This window comes from Mytilus edulis, chromosome 10 (genome assembly GCF_963676685.1).
Source record: "Mytilus edulis chromosome 10, xbMytEdul2.2, whole genome shotgun sequence".
Lineage (NCBI taxonomy): Eukaryota > Metazoa > Mollusca > Bivalvia > Mytilida > Mytilidae > Mytilus > Mytilus edulis.
Genome location: NC_092353.1, coordinates 36,286,050 through 36,301,674, shown reverse-complemented (window position 1 = coordinate 36,301,674; position 15,625 = coordinate 36,286,050). Strand labels below are relative to the sequence as shown.

General features: G+C 31.5%; 1 protein-coding gene across 1 annotated transcript in view; it reads left to right on the top strand.

Annotated features, from left to right (window-relative positions):
* LOC139491040 (uncharacterized) overlaps window positions 1-15,625 on the top strand; it is a 55,457-nt gene that overhangs the window by 2,067 nt on the left and 37,765 nt on the right. Inside the window, exon 2 of the mRNA XM_071278309.1 lies at window positions 5,094-5,302. The gene's annotated coding sequence lies outside the window, so the exon portion shown is untranslated. The remainder of the gene's footprint in view (window positions 1-5,093; window positions 5,303-15,625) is intronic.

Below are 15,625 nucleotides of genomic sequence, written 5' to 3'. Positions count from 1 at the left end.
CAGTTTTAACAGGTAATGGGGCCCTGCACGGGTTATTTGCTGGACACGAGTGTTGAAAGTGAGAAAATATAATAATTTTAAGTTAATGTTCTTTTAAAAAAATATTAAAAATGAAAGATTGATGTATGAAATTCTTCAACCATATATAAATGCCCTGTAATATTTAACATAAATGTAGATCACCCCATGCCAAATTACGAGATTGCACATTGGATAATGATCGATAATTAGCAGGCATTATTGTTTTAAAAATACACCCAAAATGTAATCTATGAACAATGTTTGAAATGTAATCAATAATTAACACCTTTTGAGATAGAAGATCATAGAATGGTTGTGTTTTTACAACAATCAGCTGATTGACATCTTTATGACCTCGAGGCTTAAAATAGAATATGGGAAACTTTACCTGTGTACACATCGAGGCCTTTTTTATAATCATATAAACACGAAAGAAACTGTTTTAAAACTTTATTTAAATAACACAGAAGTAAATGTGAAATAATATAAAAAAATATGATGCATTCAAGAAAAATATACTTACCAAATTGCTGTTTCCAGTCAAAAATCTTGTCAGTTTTAAATAAGCATATCTAGCTGGCGATTATTTTCTATGCAATTAACCGAAATGCCACTTGAGGGGCTATGCATAATAGTACAATTTAACATTAGATGAATGGGAAATGGTTCTGTGCAGGAGAAAAGTATGCTATTAAGCGGTATGCAATTAAGTGGAATCGACTGTATAAGCAACCAAATTTTTTTCTCAAAAGGGGGGGCCCGGGCCCCCTGCCCTCCCTAAATCCGCCTCTGACTTTCCTGTAATGTTTGATATTTCCCTTGACTTATATGCATATTTTTAACAACACAGAAAATCAGAATTAAGCAGTATTTATATTTAGTGTTTTTATAAATTTAGAAACATGTCAGAGGGAATTCCCCAGTTTTGATAAAATGTGAGAGATCTCTGAATTCTGATCAATCTATTTCTATCATATAAGAACTGAAGTGGAGTTTTTCTTATATGTCATGTATGTCAACGTTATGAAACAGATATTTGGTATTGTTCTCTCATAAAGAAAAGGAGAACCATTTAGGTCGTTTAATTATCATTTAATAAACGTTCTTGAACCAAATCACAAGTCTAGGGTTTGTTTATGTAATTATGCGCATGCGTATAGTTTTCTTGACTTCAGGGGTATCAGATTGAATGGTTGCTCTGGATTCCCCACTCCATTGACTAATTTGATACTCATGGAATCATTTCTGTCTGTCTGCTATTGAGGGTTATGGTTGTTGCATAATTTTAAATCATATGCATCATTTGAATCAAAATAAATGTAGTCCACATGGTAAAGGTGTAACTTCAACACCCCTTCAGCCGAAATGGAGTCTTCCATATTATCATTTCGAGTTGTCTCCCTTCCGTAAGCAGGCAAAATCAAAATACGACTTGTCCAGAAAAATTAACTCGTTAGATGTCGATAAATTTTGTATACATTATATTAAAAACGATCGCATATAAAGAGGAGTGTGTACGGAAAAGAGTCATGCCCACTGACGCAAAGGAAATTAAATATTTCAAGAGTTAGAAATGGGGTTCATCCTAGAATTAAAGGTGATATTAGATACGAAGTGAAATACCTTCTCTCACTGACTGCTATGGAAAGTTAACTTGGAATTGATAGTACAAAAATAAAACACAATAAGTACATTGCTCATACACTTGTATCCGGGATTGGCTATTTTTAAAGTTGAGTAACTATTCAGATTACGAAAACCGAAATCCCAGGCTTAAAAACATGAAAATCCCAAGGTCCTGAATTAAATAAATTTAAATCCTGACATTCATAAAGGTCCTATCTTCCCTCTTTCATCCACATAATGTACCTGCTGGCCATGGCAAAAGGTCTATAATTTAACCTTTTTACTATTTTGTTTCATTTGCTGCATTGTATTGAACAATGTCAAGAAACAAATGAGTAAATATTATATCACCCTTAATAGACATTAGAAGATGTGGTATGAGTGCCAATGAGACAACTCTTCATACAAGTCACAATACATTGTTAGTAATAAGAAATCACTACATACAAAAAGTTTGCTATAGTTAAGCAATGAGGTATATAAATGCATCATTAGAACCGAAAAAAATAAATGAATGTTAATACTAGGCTTTAATACAGTGAGTACATGTACTTACAAAATGTAAGTAAGTAGTTGCATACACAGGTTGGAGATTTCCTTCACAAATGGGTCCAATCAGAAGTCTTAATTATGGTCTCCTCACTTAAACAGCATCATTTCAAAGTGGGGGGAGGGGGGGGGGGGGAATTCAGTAGATTTATGTAAACAAAATATGTTGAGATTTTTATGGTGAGAATAATAATAATAATAATAATAATAATAATAATAATAATAATAATAATAATAATAATAATAATAATAATAATAATAATAATAATAATAATAATAATAATAATAATAATAAATTCTTTATTTAAATAGGTGTGGACAAGGCTCTAATTCATTGAATATCATTTATTTCTTGAATTTTGCCAATTCTTGTCTGCAATTAGTAGGATTTAGAAGGTGAGGACTAGATTTGTATCAGAGGATCACATTTTATGCCTTATTTGCATTTGCATGTGTATAAATTTTGAAATCTCCATGCTGGACAGACACCCAAATTGAAAGATTTTCTTTATTCACATACATGTAAGCACTCAAAACCATACATTTTATTTATATATAAGCTTGAATTATTTTTCAAGGAAATAGAATCATAAATCCATAGAATTCTCAAGATTTATTGTAAAATTACTGGTTTCTGCCATGTATTGCTTGATGCAAGGGAAGTCATTCAAATATATAAAACAAAATTATTAAAAATATTTATTTAGGATTATCCCCCTTTATCATGTTTATTTAAAGATTTCAGAATAATTATTTGTTTGGTAAATGCCTGTATTTTGAGATAAAAAAAGAGAAAATTCATTGCATTTTTAATGTATTTCCCCCCAGACACAAAACAAAAAAACATTTCATATCTATACTGTGTAGTTCAAGATTACTCTGAAGTCAGAGTAATCTTGGACTAATACTGTGTGATTCTATGAAAAAGAAAATCTAAGAATAAAAGTAGTAGTAACCATAGTTTCGTCAGAATTCTATTACAAATAACAAAATCCCCAAATTATGAATTTAACAATTTCATTTTAAATACATTCCAAAATTGATAATAAGATGAAAATAATTTTACAGCTCGAAGGTAAAATATTTAAGGGGATGTCCTAAAAAAACTGACAAAACTGAATGTTATCAACCAACAACCAAATGAAAGAGTGAAAAGCAACCTTCATCTTCCTGACTTGGACCTTGGCACATGTGTTTCAAATGAAAATGGTGGGTTAAACCTGGTTTAATAGCTAAGCAAACCTAATTTACTTGCATGACAGTCTTCAATAATACTGATAAAATTGGGTGAGCTACACAAACAGACATAATAAGGCTGTTAGTTTTCTCGTTTTAATTGTTTTTCATTTCGAGGCCTTTTACAGCTGACTATGCGGTATGGGCTTTGCTCATTGTTGAAGGCCATATAGTGACCTACAGTTGTTAATTTCTGTGTCATGTTGGTCTCTTGCAGAGGTTGTCTCATTGGTAATCATACTACATCTTCTTTTTTATAAATAATAGGTTGATGTAACAATAATTCGGATCCAGCTGTCAAAACTGTGTGCATTCATCACAGAGTGAGACATACATCACAACTTAACAAAACTTAAAGCAAACATACCTGAAAATCATTATGCACCAGATGCTGGAAGTTAAAGATTGAAATTGAATTTGACCTGTAAACATATACATTCATTGCAAACTACTTTGAGATGATCTAATATTAATTTGATTTAAAATGGTAGTAAGGTTCTACATATAAGAGTTAATTAAATTATGGAAGATATTTGGATTTGTATGTTTCTCATTTGTTTAATCACAATATAAATTATAATGTGGCTTGGGAAACACCTTCCTCCTTTTTACACCGATGGTCAAAAGGTTGCATTTAAAAATTGTCTCAGGTCACAAACAAACAAACACATATTGTGTCTGTTTGTTTTGTTCACGCATCGGTGACAATATAATGGAATTTGATGTGACTGTCATACAAATGAGAGGTTTAGCTAGCTATAAAACCAGGTTCAATCCACCATTTTCTACATTTGAAAATGCCTGTACCAAGTCAGGAATATGACAGTTCTTGTCCATTCGTTTTTGATGCGTTTTGTTATTTGATTTTGCCATGTGATTATGGACTTTCCGAATTGATTTTCCTCTGAGTTCAGTATTTTTGTGATTTTACTTTTTAAGCAAGATTTTAATTCTTGTGCAGTACTAATCTGACTTGAAAATCTCTGTTTTAAACATTTAGTAAGGTAATGAGATGCTTGTTACATTGGAGTCCACCAAACCCCTTGTATGCAAATATCTTCAGATTAGGACCACAATGACCACATCAAGTTGAATTAAAACCATAACAGACTGCTTGTTACAATGGAGTCCACCAAACCCCTTGTATGCAAATATCTTCAGATTAGGACCACAATGACCACATCAAGTTGAATTAAAACCATAACAGACTGCATGTTACAATGGAGTCCACCAAACCCCTTGTATGCAAATATCTTCAGACTAGGACCACAATGACCACATCAAGTTGAATTAAAATCATAACAGACTGCATGTTTAAAATGTCTGTTATTGTTCTCAACTTACATGTAATGAATGAGTAATTAAATTTGCAGGGTCATTAAAAAAGACTAATGTATTATTTCAAAAAAAGAAATTATGCATTAATATTGATCAATCATGTCATATTATTTGTCATCCATTATAATAAATATAGTTTATAAATAAGAAATTGCTTGATAATGGGTTGAGACTATGTGACATTTTTCATTAAATGTAATTAAAAAAAGGAGTCAGTAATTTTGGTATGACGTTTTTCTGTGAATTACCAGATAATTATATATAAATTATATATAGTTCAGTATAAGCATCAATTATTAATACCAGTAATTCATATTTTACAGAAATTGATCTAAAAACTATTATCCAGATATATACAGAACAACTGACAATGCTTGAACAGTGTGATTAAAATAATGATTAGATAATCAATGTATTGACCTGACCACCCCTCTGATGCCATAATGGAACAGTCCATTTGTTACAGCAACTTGCCTTATGGATAGAGCATCTTCAATGACATAAACTAGAAGATGTTACTGATGAAAGCAAGGTAGGAAAATTCCAATATTATCTTGTGTATTGAAACACCTGTGGTTACATTATCTTTGCAAATCTAATTGGATAATCACTTGATCTTGTAATTGATAGTTTATGTATTGGTGATCAATTTCCTGTACATGTTTAGTCATTAAAATGTAATTGACAACTTTTCATTATGGAATTAATTACTGAAGGTACAGTAGGAGAGAATAATTGGCAACATAATGCAACTATTAATGAATATTACTGTTGGAAATATGCCTTGGGTGTGATAAAAATACACAGACAAATTATTTACTGAAGATGTTTTCTAAACATGAATATAAAAGTTTTTTAAAATGTATTTAACTCGTGAACTAATAAAATAATTAAAGTCAATCAACGAAGTAAAGAGATATATTTCAGATAAAACATACTTATTTTTGCAAGCTGATTAGGAAAAGATAATAAAAACCACATGCTCTTGTAAAAAACAGATGCATTGTAAAGATTTTAAATAACATTAATAAGTGTTATTGATCGATAGGTTTAAGTGATTTTTTTTTTACATTATATAATATTACCCAATGCCAAAGTTATTTTTTGTATGCTAAGTCACATAGTAAAAATTGATTGCAGGCCTGTTATTTAATTCACAGAAAATGATTTTGATTGTCATGGGATCACAATTGTAATCAATATGACATAATTATATATTTTATAATTACTTTGACTTCTTAGTTTCTGTCACCTCCATTGCAGATCTAGAATATTCAATATGGAAGGTAGGGCAAGAAAGTGATAATTTCTTCCTTCAGTTGTTATACGGTAAATGTCACATTAGGCAAAGGTGAAAATTGTACAGTGCCCTATAGCAGTCTGTGCCAAACTGTTTAAGAGTTTGTCTGATCGAAAAAGAAATTTGAATCTTTCTACTATAAAGTCAACCAAAAAATTTTAAACATTCTGTGTGACAGAATGATTTTTTGTCTGACATTTTGTCAGTCAGACAGAGTTTGGGATACAATGCGCTATAGCCATTTAAATTAACAGTTTGGTCTGGTGGAAATTGGCCTCAGAGGTAATTGTACCTTATCTCCTTATTTTTATAAATATTTTCTAATACTTTTATCATCTTTATTGTCATCGCTGTTTCCATATGTACAATTTGAATAGGAATGTATGTCATAGTTGAAGACAAATTTTGTTTCCTAAATAGAGTGGAACAAAACTTCTTTTCATGCCCCACCTAGGGGCATTATGTTTTTCAGTCTGTGCATCCATTTGTTTGTCCCTCCCTCTGTTCCTTCGTTCGTCCGTTCTTCAACCTGGCCCGCTTCAGGTTAAAGTTTTTGGTCAAGATAGTTTTTAATGAAGTTCAAGTCCAATCGATTTGCTACTTAGTACACGTGTATGTTAACTATGATATGATCTTTCTAATTTTTATGTTAAATTAGAGTTTTGATCCAAATTTCACAGTCCACTGAACACAGAAAATGATAGTGCAAGTGGGGCATCATTGTACTATGGACACATTCCGGTTTTAATATATGTATATGTGCACTTACAATGGTATGCATGTCAATATTGCTTAAATGTAACAGAATTTGTTAAGAAGAGAACTTCCCTATGAAGTAGAGAATTTAGTCGCTATATGGTGACCTTAGCTTTAGCAGTCAGTTTACCATAGTAGATATCTTTGGCATGTATATATGTATAATTTCAAATCCTCATCTGAAATTGACATTTGATCAATAATAATCAGATTTTTGAAATGGAATAACAAAAGATGATGTTCTGTTCAGATGTATATCTTCACACCATTTGGAACACTTTCATAGATAGATTTAGCTTTAGACATGTTAGAAATTAGATTTATCTTTAGAAATTAGATTTATCTTTAGAAATTAGATTTATCTTTAGAAAGTAGATTTATCTTTAGAAATTAGATTTATTTTTAGAAATTAGATTTATTTTTAGAAATAAGAATTATTTTTAGAAATTAGATTTTTAATTTTCTTTCACAAACATAACCAGATTCTAGAACCAACTACTATAAATGTAAACTCAAAAATAATTGCAGCATTTATTGTTGCAACTTTTGAAAAATTGTTGAACTGCAAAAGAGATTTATAATGTATCAAAATTCAGAATGGTTGTATAATTTCCATTGATAAAAACCATGAATACAGTACATTGACTGTAAGGTGATGCCTCTTCCCTTAATTTCAAAACTTTAGTACAATTTCAATTTAAAAACATTCTTATTCTAATACTATCATCAGAGTTAATAACACTGTACTGTAAATCTATAATAGAGCATTAAAAGTTAAATTGCTTTAATTGGAATTTGTTATAAAAAAACATTCTTATGTTCTTCTCATATATGTTATGATGGTATGATACTAAAACCCCTAAAGGGAAGGATTGTGCCTGATGTTCATCATGATGAAATCATAATCTTTCAGTCAGTTTAATTGAAGTCTGGAGCTGGCATGTCAGTTAACTGCTAGTAGTCTGTTGTTATTTATGTATTATTGTCATTTTGTTTATTTTCTTTGGTTACATCTTCTGACATCAGACTCAGACTTCTCTTGGACTGAATTTTAATGTGCATATTGTTATGCGTTTACTTTTCTACATTGGCTAGAGGTATAGGGGGAGAGTTGAGATCTCACAAACATGTTTAACCCCGCAGCATTTTTGCGCCTGTTCCAAGTCAGGAGCCTCTGGCCTTTGTTATTCTTGTATTATTTTAATTTTAGTTTCTTGTGTACAATTTGGAAATTAGTATGGCGTTCATTATCTCTGAACTAATATATATTTGTTTAGGGGCCAGCTGAAGGACGCCTCCAGGTGCGGGAATTTCTCGCTACATTGAAGACTTGTTGGTGACCTTCTGCTGTTGTTTTTTTCAATGGTCGGGTTGTTGTCTCTTTGGCACATTTCCCATTTCCATTCTCAATTTTATTATTATTTAAACATTGGACAAATTAAAAGCATCATTTTTACAATGCAAACATTTTTATAACCCTGTCACATTATATGTGCATGTCTCAAGTCAGAATCCTGTATTTCAGTGGTTGTCATTTGTTACTGTATATCATAACTTCTAAGTCATTTGGTCTTTTGTGAAGATTACTGGATTACTAAACAAGTTCTTATTTCAAGATAAATTTACAAAAAACAACATTAATAGTGTATCGATTGGTATATGATGTATTGTATGTTTAATAACATTTAGCTATCACTTATAAAACACATTCAAAGAATAGATGGCAAAATAAATAGATTATGTGTTATAAGTAGTTGAAACAGAAGCATTTAGAAGTACAATGTCGCTGACTTAACAAATATATAACTCTAGGTTACTGGGGATTGGGGCAGCTTTACCAGGGTACCATCACAGGTCACAATGACCTTATTGGTGCAAAGCTTCTTTTTCCAGGTGAAAACACATTTTTGTGGTTAGTGTTAAAGTTCTCTGAAGGAAAAACCAAAATATTTGAAATGATATAAATTTTGATAAGTTACCTACAGAACAATTTGTTGGATAATAGAAACCCACACAAGACTAGTGAGCATAAATAGAATTGAGCATATTTAAGGTGAATTTTTATATCCATAAGCAATTATTTAACCATCATTTCATGTATTTAATGGTATATAGAAATAGCCTCTAACATCAATAACGATTAGAGATTATACTGGTATTTACAGGCAGTAATGGAATCTGTGGTCTTATTATTTACAATAATTAGCCAATTAATATTATCAGATAGCAATCAGATGGAAAAAAATTGCTTAATTGGGACCACAGAGATTACATAGGATCGGCAAAGTGCCGAGAACCAATATTTGAACATTATGTCACTATAATAAGGGTTTATAATTTGGGACATTAATGGACAATTTGTCCCTGGTAGCAGTTAGTAGGAGACAAATGAGTTGTTTGTTATGCATTATTCTCTACATGTTAGATCTGATAATGGGACTTAAGTAGCTATTGGTAATGATAGTGTATGGCAAAGATGGATATACACTTGTAGGAACCCAGTCATCTACTTATCAATCAAGGCTCTTGATAGTAAAGATTAACATTTATGTACATCTATCTTACAATGGTAACAGAAAAGTGTTAGAGCATCATCAGATGAATTTGCAACTTATATTTTATATTTAATTCTACACAAGTCATGCAAGTGTCCATTTAGATATTGGTTTTATTTGGCTATTACAGTCAAACCTGCTATAAAAGAGAGCAAAATACTATTACCAAAGTCAAATTCAAACTGACAAGTCGAAAATAAACTGTCAGACAACGCCATCTAGCAAAAAAAAAACCAAAACAACAACAACAGACAAACAATATATATAGTACACAAAACACAACAAAAAACTTACGACTGAGCAACACAAAATTTACAAAAAACTTGGGGTGATCTCAGGTGCTATAGAAGGGTCATCAGATCCTGCTCCACACGTGGCACCTGTTGTGGTGCTCATGTTAGTTCAAACCAGGAAATTGGTCAAAATTGGCAGGTCCTATTAGGGAAAATTGGGATGAAATTGTAGTTTGGAACATATCTGCTATCATCTGTGAAACAGATAGTCCTGAAAGGTCAACCAACTTGTTATGGTGTCGTAAAAAGTTTACAAAGGGATGATTTCAACTTCGCCATTTGGAACTCTTGGTTTAATAGCTTCCTTGTGAGTAGCAATCCTCTATCAAGAAAATTAATTACATGTATCATGATAGGAAATACAAGCCATGGAAAAGTTTATAAACTAAAGGGAAAAGATATACTTCATATGCAGGCTCTGCTGGAATGTTGCTACATAGAAATGGAAATTTCACAATTGAGGAGCTGAAATCACATCTTCTGTCTTAAAGTATTATTTATAAAGGCAGAAATCTCTAAATCTTTTTTCCTGTGACCACCTCTTTTTCGAGAACTTTTTAAAGCAGAAGCCCGTCTCGTGAGGTCACCTTTTTATAAGGTCAGTATTCTCTGGCCTAAATGTAAACCTTAATTGATATAGAGTTTTGATTAACAATCAAAAGGCAGCATGAAGACGCCATCACCTTGCAATTCCACATGGTATTTTGTATATACATACCCGTAGCCAGGGGGGTTCCGGTCTGAACCCCCCGTCTGAACCCCCCCCTTGAAATCAAATAAGCACTGTTAAAGTCAACGTTTTGTTCAAATTGTGACTGTTAAAGTCGAGTTCATGAGTCCAAAGAACCTCCCCTTGGAAATTCCTGGCTACGGGGCTGATATATGTATGTTTTGATAAGGAGATGAACCTCAAACTTGACAGGGTTTTTTACCTTACAAATTGCATAGAATTTGCACATTGTTGTAGACTGTACTGTGACCTTTAGTTGTTAACATCATTAGAAACTTTAATCTGTCTTATAATACATGGTCTTGTCAAACTTACTGTAAGATCAGGAATTAATGATTTCATTCAGTTATGAAAATCGTTTAAAGTAGACTGAAATTCAATATTTATCATGTTTATGAATACAACTTAGATAGATTTTTTATCGAGTTAAGTTTTCAAGAAAGCAGTCATAACTCAGTTTCATTGTAATTTTCTTAACTGGTAGTAAAATCATTGGATTAATTTCTCAAGTCAATTTTTGTCTCGTCAGCATTTTTTCAAATGTAGCAGAGTGCAATTACAATGTATAAGACATAAATAATACGAATGCCATTCCATCATCAGTTTAATATTGGTCAAAGCTTTATGTTTTTAGAAGTCAGAAGAGCTTGCTTGATAACTCATATCTTGTATCTAGATATACATATGCATGTATATATATATACATATGCTTTAATTATGGTCTGGTAAGTCTGCCATATATATGTCTTTGACTGAATATAAAGATAAGAAGATGTGGTATGATTGCCAATGAGACACCTCTCCATAAATGACCAAGTGACACAGAAAGTAACAACAATAGGTCACACTGTACAGCCTTCATCAATGAGTAAAACCCATACCGTTTAGTTAGCTAATGTAAGACAATTCAAATGAAAAAAAGTAACGGCCTGATTTATATACTCATTTGCATGGTTCAGGTACTGTCTAATCATGCTAATTTTTCATCAGTTGATTTTTTTCAATCATAATGACTAACTTAAATAAGACAACTAGGTAATTTATAAAATGAAGAGACGGGCTTCTTATTTTATACAACGCCTAAATATTTTGAGGTCGTATATTAGTGTGAGGTTGGCGTGGTCGTTGTCGCCCAAAGACACATTGCGGTTTTCGTACTATAACTTTAGTTTAAGTTAATAGAAATCTATGAAATTTAAACACAAGGTTTATGACCACAAAAGAAAGGTTGGGATTGATTTTGGGAGTTTTGGTCCCAACAGTTTAGGATTTCGGGGGCCAAAAAAGGGCCCAAATAAGCATTTTTCTTGGTTTTCGCACAATAACTTTAGTATAAGTAAATAGAAATCTATGAAATGTTGAACACAAGGTTTATGAACACAAAAGGAAGGTTGCAGGGATTGATTTTGGGAGTTTTGATCCCAACAGTTTAGGAATTAGGGGCCTGAAGGGTCAAAAATAACCTTTGTTTGATTTCAACAAAAATTGAATAATTCGGGTTCTTTAATATGCCAAATCTAACTGTGTATCATATATTCTTAATTTTTGGTCCCGTTTTCAAATTGGTCTACATTAAGGTCCAAAGGGTCCAAATTTAAACTTAGTTTGATTTTAACAAAAATTGAATTCTTGGGGTTCTTTGATATGCTGAATCTAAACATGTACTTAGATTTTTGATTATGGGCCCAGTTTCAAGTTGGTCCAAATCGGGGTCCAAAAACTTTTTTGTTTGATTTCAACAAAAATTGAATTCTTGGGGTTCTTTGATATGCTGAATCTAAACATGTATTAAGATTTTTGCTTATGGGGCCAGTTTTCAAGTTGGTCCAAATTGTGGTCCAAAATTAAACTTTGTTTGATATCAACAAAAATTGAATCCTTGGAGTTTTCTGATATGCTGAATCTAAACATGTATTTAGATTTTTTATTATAGGCCCAGTTTTCAAATTAAGTTGGTTCAAATTCAATGGGGTCCAAAATTAAACTTTGTTTGATTTCATCAAAAATTGAATATATGGGGTTCTTTGATATATGCTGAATCTAACTATGTATTTAGATTTTTGATACATTTTTTGTATTTGGGCTTGGTTATCAAATTGGTCCACATTGAGGTCTAAAGGGTAAAAAATTGAACTTTTTTTTTATTTGATTTCATCAAAAATTAAAATCTTGGGGTTCTTTGATATGCTGAATCTAACCATGTATTTAGATTTTGGATATTGGACCATAATAGGTAAATGACCAATTTAAAAGTTTTAAGTTTAAGTTCTTAGACCACATTCATTCTGTGTCAGAAACCTATGTTGTGTCAACTATTTAATCACAATCCAAATTGAGAGCTGTATCAAGCTTGAATGTTGTGTCCATACTTGCCCCAACTGTTCAGGGTTTGAACTCTTCAGTTGTATAAAGCTGCGCCCTGTGGAGCATCTGGTTAATCATATCTTTTTGAATATATGCAAAATAAATCTAAATTAGAGACACAAAAATGAGAATGGAACTTATAAGACAGATTATTACAATTTTCAAAATGTTGAAATTTGAATTTTTTTCATTTAACATTTACAAAATTGAAATTGTAATTAAGTCTTACAGATATTTTCTATCTTTTGGCTTCAAATCTTGAATTTTAAGTACTTTAATTCTTTGAGAATAATTAGAAATGCTTCAAGCTTTGGTATAATATTTATGAATACTTTGGTGTAATTTAACTGTTAGAATAATCATCCTCCACATGTATATCATTGAGTATTACATCACGGAATGCTGCTATTGTTTTTATGTTTACTATTTTCTGCATGTGGTAAATGTTTCAAAGCTTAATGGTATTACAAGAATTGCTTATGCAATTGTGTCAGAAACTGCTAGTAACATTTTTGTTTGCAATCCGAAAACATGTTTTATTTTGGGCCTGTTGCTGTTGTTAGTAAGCTTTTAATTACTAGATGTGTTGTATTACTGTTTTATCTTTAAACTTATTGAACCTTTTCTTTATAATTCCTTTACTATAAGAATATTGGGGAATATTGTCCCGAGTAGAATTTTATATTGCACGAGCTTGCGAGTGCAATATATGTTCTACGAGGTACAATATTCCCCAATATTCATGCAATAACCTTTTATTGTATAGCAATATAATATTTGAAAGTAAAGATTGGTTTAACTAAGGTTTCTCATTGATGATTTCATGAATTTTGATGATTTAGGGATTGCACTAGTGCAATATCAGAATTTATTGCAACGCTAACTTTTGGTTACTTTCTATTGGAAATATTATATTGCTATGCAATAATATACAATTACTGTCTTTTGATGAGGTAAATGTGTAGTTTTATTGACTTTTGAAAAACTGATATTCACTGAGGCCAACAACCGAAGTGAATATCAGTTTTTCAAAAGTCAATTAAACCACATATTTACCGAAACAAAAGACAGTAATAGTTTTATTCCATATTCCGAGAGAAATGTATGTAATGGCAATTATTAACCAAAACCAATTGTACATCAATCGTTTTTTTTACCAAAATAGTGCAGGTAAAAGCACGCGACGTTATGCGCGGTGAATATCCTTTTTCCGCAGGTGAATATGCTTATTTATTCAAATTCCTATTGATATAGAAAAACCTACTAAAGTTTTATCAATATGGAATAATACTAAATATTATTCTGTGATTTTAATTATTATCAATTAAAAAATTGGAGGTCTACAGGTTTTGATGAAGATGTTGTTATCTGATATGATGGTCACCATGGTCATGTAACAGTGAACATTTGGTATATAGCTATGTATAAGAGACCTCAGACAACCACTGAACAACATGCTCGTGACTTAGGAGTAAGGACAGGTGCATACAAAGCAAGTGGGGTTAATAAAGGTTCTAACAGGCGCCAACCTCCACTCTTACCTGAAACAGTGTAGTATATAAAGACACACTATAAAATATCAATTGAAATTATGTTATTTGGTAATCATTGAAACCATAAATAGACAGTGCTGAGGAATTATCATTTGCATGCAGTGTATCATTTAATACATGTTGATGAGCTCTAACTATCTATACTTATCAAAATTAATGACAGTATTATATCTATATATCTTCAGCTGGCTTGTGTTAACACCTACTTAAACCACTGGCGGATCAAGAACTTTTCATTAAAGGGGGGGGGGGGGGGGGGGGGGGGGGGGGGGGGGCTGACTGACCTAAGGGGGGCCCACTCCAGTCATGCTTCAATGATTCCCTATATAATCAACCAAATTTTTCCCACGAAAGAGGATCCGTCTATGTAAACAGTCAGAATTAGTACAAGTCTTGCTGAACAAGTGGTTATTTATCTTCTGGTCATCTCATGTGTGATGTCATGTTATATATCAGATGCAATTTTGCCAGAAGCAAGTTACTGTTATTTCAAAAAAAGCAAAAGAAGGTCAATTTCCAGTTCCACAAAAATGTTAAATTAAAAATATGACATCAAAATACATGTGTAACTTCTTCATTTTATAATTTCATAGAAATCAGATTAAATATGACATAAAATTACCAAATTTATTAAAAAAAAATAACACTATTCTGAAATTACTCTTACATACATAAAAAATAGCAAATGCACTGACTTTATTTTAGTACCATCACCAATTAAAATCTTCTATGTTGGCATGATAACAATATTACTAAATAATAATTATAAAAGTATGTATAGTTTTTTAGCACCTTAGATATACTGTTTTATTTTTTTGTCTACAATTAAGAAATATTTGCTGCCATTATGTTAGGTGTAACCTCTGATATTTTGTCAGTTAAATAAATATTTCTGTAAATTTGCGTTCATCGATCGTCAAAATATGTTCAGAAAAATCAAACATAAGAAGTAAAAGGGTAAATAAGTTTATTAGTTGCAGGCTGGTTGCAGGCTGGTTGCAGGACTGGCTTGACAGGCATGATACTGTGCTGATTTATGCCCCTTTTTTTGGTCTGTGCATCTGTTTGTTTGTCTATTTGTCCATTCATCCGTCTGTAAGTCCCTTTTTGCCCGCTTCAGATTAAAGTTTTGGTCAGGTAGTTTTTAAAAAGTCCAATCAACTTGAAACTTATATATATTATATATATAGTTCTAATGTACATAAATAGATTTCCATGCAGAGAGATTTGTAAAAAGATATGTTGATTATTTATCACTTTTTTCATGATTAGAATGCTGTGTCATATTTAGTGTATTACAACTA